This window comes from Panthera uncia (assembly GCF_023721935.1).
Source record: "Panthera uncia isolate 11264 chromosome E2 unlocalized genomic scaffold, Puncia_PCG_1.0 HiC_scaffold_20, whole genome shotgun sequence".
NCBI classification, from domain to species: Eukaryota; Metazoa; Chordata; class Mammalia; order Carnivora; family Felidae; genus Panthera; species Panthera uncia.
Genome location: NW_026057589.1, coordinates 24,061,036 through 24,072,983, shown reverse-complemented (window position 1 = coordinate 24,072,983; position 11,948 = coordinate 24,061,036). Strand labels below are relative to the sequence as shown.

Below are 11,948 nucleotides of genomic sequence, written 5' to 3'. Positions count from 1 at the left end.
CAGGGCTCCCAGGACACATCTGCCACCCGCCTCCTTTTCCAAACTTTGTTGAACCGCCTCCCCCTTGTGTCCCGTCCTTGGTGGCCTTCTTCCTCTTTTTTTAATCTTTTAAGTTTATTTTATTTCTTTTGAGAGAGAGGGAGAGGGAGAGGGAGAGAAAACAAGTGGGGGGAGGGGCCGAGAGAAGGAGAGAGAGAGAGGATCGGGGCTCAAACTCATGAACTGTGAGATCGTGACCTGAGCCGGGATCCAGAGTGAGAAGTTCAGCAGATTGCGGCACCCAGATGCTCCCCCGCCGATGGCCTTCTTTTATTTCTAGAACATTCTGTGCCTGGGACACACCTCAGGGTTTTTGCACATGCTGTGTCCTCACTGAGCCACTCTTCCCTGCCTCCTCGCCTACTCACTGCCACTCCCCTCCCACCTGCTGGGCGTATTGTGGCTGCTCCCTGTGCACAGAGCCCTCTCTCCACCCCTCGAGGTTTACGGGATCTTGTGAATGGCCTTTGGCTTCTTTTCCTCGCTCACCTGTAAGAACATTTTCTGGAGATTCCTGGAGACGCTTAGCTGGAAGCGGGAGAGGGGGACGAGCTGTCCTGTCGGCCTTTCCGGGGTCTGAGAGGGTCTGGGGCCACCCCTCTCCAGCTATGCAACTCATTGCTCCCCTCTCAGAGCCTCAGTTTACCCACCTGTGATGTGGGTGTGCCAGGTGTATCCACCCGTCTCCTAGGTGGTAAGGGTTAAGGGAAGTGGCCCATGCTGCATCCTTCCTCCCCCTGTCCACTCCAGGAACCCCTTCCCTTCCAGGAGCCTGAGGCCACTGCCAGCTGCAGGGGACACAGTGGCCCAGGGGCACACGCACACCCCTTCCCAGCACCTGCTTCAGGAGCAGTGTGCGCGCGGCTCGGTGAGCCCTGCGGGAGAAGCGCGGCGGCCCCGGGGAAGGCTCCTGGCAGAGGTGGTTCCCTTCCCCCGGACGCAGCTGAGCACAGCAGGGCAGGGAGGCCAGCCCACACGCAGGGGGGGAGCCCAGAGGAGTGGAGGGTGGGGGGAGCCCTCCCTCTGGGCTCCAGTTGCGGTAGAGACCAACTGAGCTCCTCCTGCGGCTTCCCTGCTGGACGCGGCAGGGTCCCCAACCCAAGACCCCCGGGGGTGGCCTGCAGCACGCCGGCCATGCTGAGGGCACGAGGCAGGTGCACCGTCCTGTGTGAAAGCTCCCGCCGCCTCCAGGAGCCGCCCGGGGTGACAGTGCTGGCGCCTGGCTTAGTCCCGGCTGCGGGAGTGGGCGCCGTCTGGCACGGCCCAGGGGCCCCGTCAGGCCTGGGTCTCGCCTTCCCAGGGTGGCTGCTGGCCGCTCCCCGCAGGGCTTCCCCAGACTTGCCCTTGGCCGGAGGGTCCACTTGCCTATCTGCAGGTGACCGGCGTCCTCTGCTGGCTGGACGTGTTCCGAGGCCAATCCGCCCCACCTTGGGACAATTCCTGCAGCCGTCCCAGCCCCAGGCTCCCGTGGGGTCGGCCGAGGCCTCTGTCATGACCGCACGCAGCCGGGTGTCCCCTCTGCCCAGTGGGGCCACCCCAGTCAGCCCCCACCTCACACCTCTGGCTCGGAGCCTGCCTTCGGGGAGCCCACGCCAGGCCGCGGGACAAAGGGGAGGTGGTCTGTCCCCTTGCCCCCTCTCTCCTCTCTGTCTTCACTAGAACTCTGGTTCCGTCGTGCCCGTGAGGAGTCCGAAGAGCCCAGGGAGTCTGGGGGCTGATAAAACGGCGTTCCCAATACCACCCCCAGGGCAAAGCAGGAGGGCCGAGAACCCCTGGCCTCTCTGGACACTGGAGCTGGCCACTAGCTGACTCCTGCTGCCTTCCTTTGGCCCCAGAGGAAACTGTCTCTCACCAAACGCGGGGAACTCAGGACCACCGCTGGGAACCTCCCAGACGACAGAACCCGCTTCCGCGGGCGTCCCGACACACGCGTTCCGCGAGGCCTGCGGGCCGGGGGTCCGGGGGACCTCAGCGACTCTCGTGAGAGGAACCACCCTCTGCCGTCCCAGCAATCGGGACTGTTTCAGTCCAGCTCTGCGTGCGCTTCTCACGGCTCCACGGGCGGCGAAAACGCCGTGCAGAGACGTCTCCCCTGGGTCACCGTGCCTCCTGACCCCTCCCCGCCCCCTACTTTCTCTCCGTGGTCCTCATCGCTCTTGGCTAAGAGAGCGCGAGGCGCCCACCATCAACGGCGTTCCTCATTTTCACGCTTTGCTCTGCGAAGGGGCGTAAACGAGTTCAGCCCCTCTGGAAACGTTCAGGCAGTGTTTCCCAGGGCCTGTGACTCAGCGGCCCCCCTCGCGGGTGTGTGTCCACCTGAGAGGCGTGTGCACACGCACCCCGGGGCGTGTGCGAGGATGTTGGCAGCCGTGCTGGTCCCAGCGACCCACACTGGGAACCGCCCACAAGTCCGTGAATCCCAAAAAGGAGAAAGGTGGCCACACGCTGGGATAACAGACACTGGTGAGGGGGATGGGCCGTGGCCAAGCATGGCCACGTGGGGAGGTTCCACGGACCCACGTCCGGGCGAGAGAAGGCTGCACCCAGACCCTCCTGCCGCCTGCTCCTGTTCTCGGGACGTCTGAAACTCGGGGCATGATCAGTGAGTGTGCACGGCAGGTGGTAGTGATGCTTCGTGTCAGTGTCCTGGGGCCGCAGGAACACGTGCACACAGACAGGGGCTTGAACAGCAGACATTTATCCCCTCGCTGTTCTGGAGGCCGAGGAGTCTGCAGGGCCGAGTGCCCCCCCCCGAAGCTCCAGGGCGGGGTCCTTCCTGCCTCTTCCACCTCCTGGTGGCTCCAGGTGTCCCCTGGCTGGTGGCCACGCCCCTCAAGTCCCCGCCTCTGCCTTCACGAGGTCTCTCCGTGAGTCTGTGTCCAGATCTCCCTGTCCTCACGAGGACGGCAGCCACTGGGTTTATGGCCCACCCTTCTCCAGCATGGCCTCGCTGGATCGCAGTTTCATCTGCAAAGCCCCTGTTTCCAAATGAGGCCACGTTCCGTGGTTCCAGTAGACGTGAACTGGGCAGGGGATGTCATTCACCTCTGCAGATGCTCGAAGCAGGGCTGAGACAGGTGAGATCCGGAAGCAGCTTCGTGTGCAGGTGGCGTTCTGGTTCCGGTTCCACGGCAGTGACCTCGTGACCGCCATCGAGCCGCACACGCCGAGGATCTGAGCAGCGTATGGAGTGCGCGTGACCCTTTCGTAACACGTTTACATTAAAGAAGAGGGTGGGGAGGAAGCAAACAAGGACAATACAGATCTGTTCATTCCACGGACACGAGCGCATCTCGTCGCCTTTCTGGGGCTGCTCTAACAAATGGCCCCAAAACCGGTGGCTTAGACAGAACTTTATCGTCTGGCAGTCCCGGAGACCAGAAGTCTGACACAGCGCTGCTGGGACTAACGTCCAGGTATCCGTAAAGCTGGTTCCTTCTGGAAGCCCTGGGTAGGATCCATTTCTTGGCCTTCCCCAGCTTCTGGAAGGCCCCTGCGTTCCTTGGCTTGTGGCCCCTCCTCCGTGTGCAAAGCCATCGGCATGGCATCTTGCTCCTCTGTGACCGACCGCCCCTCTCTTGTGAGGACACTGTGCCAGTGTGGATGCCCCAGGACCATCTCCCCCCCCCCAAGGTCCTGAACTGAATCACATCTGCAAAGTCCCTTTTGCTCTGTAACATACTTACAACTTCCAGGGATTAGGATGTGGACGTCCCGGGGGCTGTCAGTCTGCCGGCCTCTTACGTACCATGTGGCCTCAGACAGAGAAGGGGAGTCTGGATGGGTGAGCCACACCCAGGCCGAACCAGCACCCCAACCTGACCCCCGAGCCCAAGGTGGGTCTTGGTGGTGAGGATATGTCACTCCACAAATCGTGGAGCCACCAGGGGCTTTAAAAGCCAGGATTTGGGACACCTGGGTGGCTCCGTCGCTTAAGAGGCTGACTTCAGCTCAGATCTTGGTCTTGTGGTTTGTGGGTTCGAGCTCCGCGGCAGGCTCTGTGCTGACAGCTCAGAGCCTGGAGCCTGCTTCAGATTCTGGGTCTCCCTCTTTCTCTCTGCCCCTCCCCACTCACCCTCTGTCTCTCTCTATGTCAAAAACAAATAAACATTAAAAAAATTAAAAAAAAAAAAAAGATGGGTGCCTGGGTGGCTCAGGCAGTTAAGCGTCTGACCTAAGCTCAGGTCATGATCTAACAGTCTGTGGGTTCAAGGCTCGCCTCGGGCTCTGTGCTGACGGCTCGGAGCCTGGAGCCTGCTTCACATTCTGTGTCTCCCTCTCTCTCTGCCCCTTTTCCCTGCTCACACTGTGTCTCTCTCTGTCTCTCAAAGATAAATGAACGTTAAACAATTTTTAAAAATAAAAAATAAAAGCCAGGATGCAGCATGGTGCTTGGTGGGACTGTTCCAGAACAGATTCAGACGCTGGACGCGGCCGTGGAGGATCGGGGTGAAGCCATTACAAAGCGTTTAAATGGTCCCTACGAGAAGACGTGAAGATGTGTGATGTTGTGACGGCGAGAACATCCAGGGTCTCCTGCTTATAAATAACTCTCTTTATTGGAACCGGGCCTCGGACTCGTCTTGACCCAGGATGTCCTCCCTCCCCCTCGGCACGGCTATGGGTGAAGTCGGCCTGGTGGAAAATGCCGGGAAATGAATCCGCTATAAACAGACCTTTGCTTGAAAAGGGAGCCTGAGGAGGGGTGGCGTTTTTCCTCGTGTGCAAGGGACCCTCCGGGAAGGGGCTCCGGGCAGGCCAACCCCCGCCCACCACAGAGACTGTCCCCGTCAGGAGCTGCATTCCGCACGTGTGGTCAGGTGCATCAGTGAGACCGAGCAAGGTGCTTCTGTGCCCTCGGTGGAGAAAGGATATGGCCCAAAGGTCTCTGTATTCGCGCCCTGGGGCCGCGGTAACAAAGGACCGCAAACAGAAGGCGTAACCCCAGACAGAGCGTGTTGGCTCCTGCTCTGGAGGCAGAAGTGTGAGATGAAGGCGTCCACAGGGCCACCACCGCGCTCCCTCGGGAGGCTCCGGGGCGAGCCTTCCAGCCACCGTCGGCTGTGGTGGCTCCACGACCCTTGGCTCCCGGCCACGTCCCTCCACCTGTGGCCGCGGTCCTCCCGTGGCTCCTCCCGTGTTTCTGTGTCTCTGTGTGTGTTTCCTGTCTCTCTGATCAGGACGTCTCCTTGGATTTAGGGCCCATCTGAATCCAGGATGATCTCATCTTGAGATTCTTACCCGATTACACGGGCAATGTCCCCATTTTCAGATAAGGGTCGCATTCTGACGTCCTGAGTGGATGTGAACTTCTTCTCGGGAGGGCACCGGTCAAACCGCCCCCCCCCCCCAGACTCCAGGGGACCCTTTGCCGACACCGACCCTGGCCTCTCCCCCAGAGTGAACACTTCCAAACTTGTCCACGAACATTTCGTGGCATTTGGTGAAATGTCCGCCGATGGGAGACGGGGCCCACCCAGAAACCGGAACCCGATGTGGCGTGTGTGTGTGGGGGGCGGGGGGTGAAGCTGGGACGTCAGGAAACGTGACCGCAAACCCCATCTAGACCAGAATCTTTAAACATTGGGGCCAGGTGACCCTCCCTGCAAACAACCGCCAACGGGTGGTGGATAAAGCACACGGTCCCGGCCAGCGAGGAGGAGGAGGAGGCTGAGGAGGGGCCCTGCGGGAGCCTCCTGTGCCCCAGACATGAGGGTGGCCTCCTGTGGGCTGACAAGTGTGGGAGCTCTAGGCTCCCTGCAGGGCTGACCTTGCTCCCCAAGTGACATTCCAGCAGCTTCCATTTCTGGATCAACATCGATCAGGTGATTTGGTTACAGAGCCACAGGCCCACACAGAAACGGTGGGCCAGGCTGCCTCTGAGGGGGGCTCGTGTGCTGGACCACCTCACGCCGTCACAGGGTGCCGGGTCCCACACCCCGCCCCAATGTCACACTTAAAATAAGCCCCCAGGTAAGCAAGGCCCGGGGGGGGGGGGGCTGCCGCCGGCAGGAGGCGGGAGCTCCGGCAGGTGGGGCAGAGCAGCCCCCGGCTCTGCCCCACCCCTCCCCACACCTGTCGCCCCTCTTCACGCCGCGTGGGCCACACGTGCTCAGCGAGGCCTCTTCCTAAAGGGACTTCTGACCCCGCAGAGTCACCCTCACCGCCGTTATCAGAGCGCAATGATCTCGCCCAGGTATTTTCCCTGTTCCGTCTGTAGAATAAACCGCTGGGAGCAGGGGTCGGAGGGGGGAGCCCAGCGCGGAGCCGGCTCGAGGGGTGCGGGTGGACCTAACTCTCCCAGATGTGCGAGCGAGCGACCGTTCCGCCGTGATTCCAAGCCACGCGTGGGGCCCTCGGCCTAGGGATGCCCATCCAGCCACGCCCAGCGCTCTGTCCTGCTTTGTCCCGGCCCAGGTGCCTGTCACCCCAGAAGAGTCAGGGGTGCGGTTCCCACGCCACTGCCCTGTCCGTGGCTTGGAGTGGCTCGGCTCCTCTACAGTGGCTGTGGGCTGACCCGTGTCCCCCTGAAAGGCGGCCACATCCTGATCCCCGATACCCGTGTATGGGGCCTTATTCGGAAATAGGGTCCTCGCAGGTGTCATCGAGTTCCGATGAACTCATGCTGGAGTAGGGTCGGGGCTCTGAGACACAGACCCCGAGGGCCGTGCGAGGTCAGGGGCAGAGGTGGAGGACGTGGCCACAGAAGAGGGTCACCTGGGGCCCCCAAGGGCTGGAAGAGGCAGGAAGGACCCTCCCCCGGAGCCTTTGGAGGCAGTGTGGCCCTGCCACACCTTGCACTCAGACTCCGGCCTCCAGACTGGGAGAAAGTAATCTCTGTTGTTCTGAGCTGCCCTACCTGTGGCCCTTTGCCACAGTGGCCCCAGGACACTCCTGGAACGCTGCTCACTAGGTTCTGGAAAGCTGGCTGCCCCTTGCTTCGGCAGCCCCGCAGATCGGAGGGGGCCTCCCCGCGTTCTGGGGCTCCCTCACCCCCTGTGAGGTGCTGTGCTCGGAGCGAGCCTGCCCTCGGCGTCCCCGTCACAGCCCTGGGGCCAGCCAAGCTCCAGCTGCTTCCGTGATGAGGGGTGAGGACCACGCTTCTCGTGGTCCATGGGCTCCGCGAGTCCCTGCTTGGTGCCGCCGTGGGATGTGGGGCTGCGGCGGCTGTCGGGAGGGGGCCGCACCTGTTGCTGCGTGGGCTGGAGGAAGCTGCGGGTTCCCACCCCCCGAGCCGGCCTCTCCTCAGCAAACGGGTCTAGGAAGGACGCCACGCCGAGTCCACCATCTCATGAGGCTGGAGGGTGCGGGGCATCTCTGTCCCGGGGCCACGGCAAAAGTGACCACAGCCTGGGGTCTTAACAACAGAAATCTGTCCTCTGCCAGCTCTGGAGGCCAGAGTCCACAATGGAGGCGTCTCAGGGCCGCACTCCCTCCAAAGGCTCCGGGGGGTAGGTCCTTCCTGCCTCTCCCAGCTCTTGGTGGCCCCAGGCCCTTGGCTATGACCGAGTGCCTCCAGTCTCTGTCTTTGTCTCTAATATAATGAACTCCAGTCACTGGATTTGGGGCTGCTCTGATCCAGAATAACCTCATCTAAGCTTAACTAATCGCACCTGCAAAGACCCTCTTTCCAAATAAGGTGGCACCTGAGTTTCTGGTGGAGGGTACGTTTTGGGAAGGGAGTCACTGTGTCACTCACAACGGGGGGCTACAGGTGCCATTCGTAACCAGCTCCTCCTGGCGTATCTGTTCGCTGGGGTCACCAAGTCCCTCTTGAGCCCTGCACAACCCTGCGGGAGCCCATCGTGGGTGTGGACCAGCCCCCTGAACTTGTGGGGCCTGGCCCTCTCCTCATTTCCATGTGGGTGCCTTTTTCCAGTGGGGATAATAATCTGTCCGGCAGGAGGATTAAGTGAGTGCCTGTATTCACAGGAGACAGCAGATGGCTGGTCAACTCGTTGATACAGTGGTTTTTGTAGGCGTCCATGAGTCTGTCTCGGCTGGAGATGTGCTGACCCCTGCCCGCGGTGTCTTCAGCACGAGCCGCTGCTCAGAGGAGGGGGGTGGGAAGTGGCAAAGACCGCCTGGCCCCAGGGCTCGCCCCCAAGTCCCCGGTGCTTCACAAGGGTGAGGCAGGAGGGTTTCCTCGGGGAATTCGGTGCCGGGGCCTCAGGGACTCCCTGTCCTGCGTGTGCGCACTGCCCGTGCCCCCTGAAGCCGGCGCCTGTCATCTCGCGTAGACTGCTCCTGTCTGGGAGGGGATCGGGGCACCTGATGTTCCAGGGTCTGGGCTCAGCCTCAAGCACGAAGCCATCCCAGCCCCTTCTTCCCCGGTGTCTCTTTTTAAAGGATTATTATTATTATTATTATTAACGTTTGTTTATTTTTGAGAGAGAGAGAGAGAGAGAGACAGAGCACAACTGGGGGAGGGGCAGAGAGAGAGGGAGACACAATCCAAAGCAGGCTCCAGGCTCTGAGCCATCAGCACAGAGCCCGACGCGGGGCTCGAACCCACAGACCGCAAGATCATGACCCGAGCCGAAGTCAGATGCTCAACTGACTGAGCCACCCAGACACCCCTAAAGGATTATTTTTTTTAGTTGCGGTAAAATTCGCACAACCTAAGTCCGACCACTTTAAAGTGTACGATTCGGTGGCATTTAGTAAATTCACAGTCGTGTACAACCACCACCTCTGTCTGGTTCCATAACATTCTCCTCCCCGAGAAACATGCCCCGTAGCCATCAGCAGTCATGCCCGTGCCCTACCCCAGCCTGGGCAACACCGTCTAGTTCCTGTCTCCGTGGACCTGCCTGTCCTCGACACTTCATAGAATCCGATAGTATGCGGCCTCCGGTGACTGGCTTGTGTCACTGACCATGTTTTCGAGGTGGATCCCTGCGAATGCCAGCACTTTGTTCCTCTTCGTGGCTGCATAGTGTTCCACGGTGCGGGTCTGCTGTCTTTTGGTCCATTTGTCCATGGACGGACATTATCGTTTCCACTCTTCGCCGTTGTGAACAGTGCTGGTTTGAACACCAACTTTCACCGCTTTGGGGTACACACTGGGGAGTGGAATCGCTGGGTCACCCGACTTTCCTTTGACCCGATGGAAGGTTTCAACCCCCTCTCAGTGCCGGCTCACCTGAGCTGTTTCCTCAAGGCTCCCCCAGCCCCTGACTTGCTGGGGAGGGCCTCATTCCCAGGCTAGCGGCCCGCGGTCAGTGGGGTGCAGGGCGTCCTTGCTGAAGCACAGACGGGTGCCTCAGAGGCGATCCCCAGAGGCGACTCGGGATCACAGACCCTGTGTGAAATGACGCTGAATTGTGTAGCGAGAAGCTTCCGCCCCCATCAGGTGTGGACCCCGTGATTTTCCTTCTCTGTGTCCATAGACCTGGTTCCCATCCTTTGACAGTCAGAGAACCTGCTGGACCCCTGATGTGGTATTTCGTTACATTGAATTTGTTTTTACGCTTACCTTGGATTTGTGGCTGGTTTTCCCATTAGGTGAGTCTATTTAAAGAGAAATAGTGAGTACGAGAACAGTGATGGGGAGACCACGAGATGAAAGGTTTGAGACACCCGGGCATCAGTCATACGGGACCAGGAGGTGGAGATGTGGGTGTTGCCTCAGCCTCCCTCTTCCTTTCCCTGTCTTCCTTCCTTTCCTTCTTTCTATAAAATTAAACACAATGAAGCAAGGCACTTGGTGAGTTCAGACAAACACATACACTTGGTAAACCAACACCCCATGAAGATAGAAAACGTTACTAGAAAGTGTTCTGGAGCACAGATTCCTGGTCAGACCTGCGGGATTCCGGTTTGCCAAGGCTTGGGCAGAATCCTGGGGTCCGGAGTTTAAGGGGCTCCTGGAAGGAGCCATGGGGGAGCCAGCTGGGAGGTGCCGGGTTGGGGTCAGGGTCTGAAAGCCCAACCTGGAACTCGTTCCCGGGTCCCGTCCCTCCCTCCTCGCCCGCCATGCTGTCTTCTGCCCCAGGCCCCTCGAGTGTGCATCCTTGGCCAGGTGGGCAGTGTGATGTCACTTGAGCAGGTGCACATCGTGACTTAGGGAGCTGGGCCCTGCCTGAGGCGCCACAGAGGGTGCACAAGGGACAGCTGGGGGCTGGCTGGACCCACTGACGCTTTATTTTCAAACAATTTGCATCCACATTTAAAAATGAGGAAATAGCAGATTTAAAAAAAACAAAAACAAAAACCAAATTTCTGACTTCTCTTTAAAAAAAAAAAAATTAAAAAATGTAGCAGTTTGAGGCTATAGTCTACAGGCGCCTGAAGAGGCTGGAGCCTCCCGGCAGCTGCCCCGTCTCTCTAAGCCACCCAGGCGCCGAACCACTGCCTCCACCTGCCCGTTCAAGTCCCTTCTCTTCTGGTCTGGCCCCTGGAGGCATGTGCGATTTCAACTCCTGCCCATATAAAAACCATCCCCAAGAAGACAGCAATCCGTACAAGGCCACCGGGTTGATGAAACCCGGGGTTGTGTAACACGCGGCCCGGGTCCAAGCATCCCCCGCGGCCCCGGGCCCTCCTGGAGCCAGCAGCACAGAGACTGTGGGAGTAAAGGGTCCGGAGAGAAAGGGCAGGGGCAGGGGGATGCACCGGCTGCTTTCGGACGGTTTGCCCGGTGGGTCTGGGATCACAAGTGAACAGCCCAGGTGCCAAGGGCAGACGTGAGAAGCGGGAGGAACGGACGACAGCTCCTTTTGCCTCCAAGCCGGTTTCTCACGGGGGGCTGTGGACATCTGGGGCCAGGTCATTCTTCGTGGATGTCTGTGTTGGGGGCCCGACCTGTGCTTTGAAGGATGTTGGACAGCACCGGTGACCTGGACCCTCTAGAAGCCAGTAGCCACCGCCCCCTCCCCCCCACCCCGCAAACTGTGATGAACAGAATGTCTCCAGACACGGCCAAACATCCCCCAGCTTGAGAACCAACCCCAGAGGCCACTCGGGGGCCCGGCCGTTGACCAGAGCTGGCCCGGGGGGCGGGGTGGGCTCTTTGCCGTCCCGGCCGGGGGCAGAGTGTCCCCGTTTGCACATTCCCGCTCTGACACAGTGACCCCAAGGCTGCGTCCTATCAACAGGCAGGTGGCGGCATCTCACTCCCAGATCCCCTGCCCTCCCCGCCCCCCATCGGTGACTCACAGCCCCAGGTGAGGGCGGGGCAGTGTCAGAGCAACTGCTGGGAGCATCTGGCCAACCGCGACCCAACTGCCACCTCCACTTACGCAAGTGCCAGCCTGCGCGGAGGAGGCTGAGCGCCTTCTGTTGGGAAAGAAACCCCCGGGGCACGTTCGTTTCCTCGCCTCAGTGAACCCGGGAGCCAGGTGGATGCACCGACAGTCCTCTCACTCCACCCCTCATGCAAAACGCCGGCTGATGCAAGAGGTTCCAGGATTGCTCTGCTCCCCGCAACTGGGAAATGCCACTTGAGGGGGAAGCAGGCCTGCAAACCGCAGGTGACTTGTTAAAAAAAAAAAAAAAACCACCGCCAGCTTGTGGCAGAAGGGACCTAGTGGGGCTCTGCGGAGGGGGGACTCGAGAGGGACCCACAAAAACGGGACAAACGCTGCGGGCACAGAAGGCAGAAAGGAAAGTGAGTGCCCGTGTCTCCCCACACCCACTGCGAGAGCCATGTGGGGGGTGGGGGTGGGGCCTGCGAGGAGGGACAATGGCCCCTAGAGGGACAGGAACGCATCCCCAGTCTTCACAGGCCTGAGCAATGGGAGTTTTCTGGCCAGGGCTGCGGGGAGGCTCTGAGGCCTGGAACGCAGTTGGGGGAGGTGTGGGCGCATGGTGGCCGCCGACCAGGGGGCCCGGCGGCCTTGACACTGTGTTTGCCCAGCACCCTCCTCTCTGTGCTCAGCTTCACGTTGCGTAGGGGCTCGCCACCC

The 11,948-nt window shown here is 60.3% G+C and overlaps 1 long non-coding RNA gene across 1 annotated transcript; it reads right to left on the bottom strand.

Moving 5' to 3' along the window:
* Positions 1 to 8,419: 8,419 nt before the first annotated feature.
* On the bottom strand, positions 8,420 to 11,247 carry LOC125916445 (uncharacterized). The gene is made up of 3 exons (XR_007455913.1): positions 10,991 to 11,247; positions 9,518 to 9,714; positions 8,420 to 9,343 (listed from the first exon to the last, which is right to left on the bottom strand). It is a non-coding gene; the product is annotated as an uncharacterized LOC125916445 (long non-coding RNA).
* Between the last annotated feature and the right edge of the window lie 701 nt (positions 11,248 to 11,948).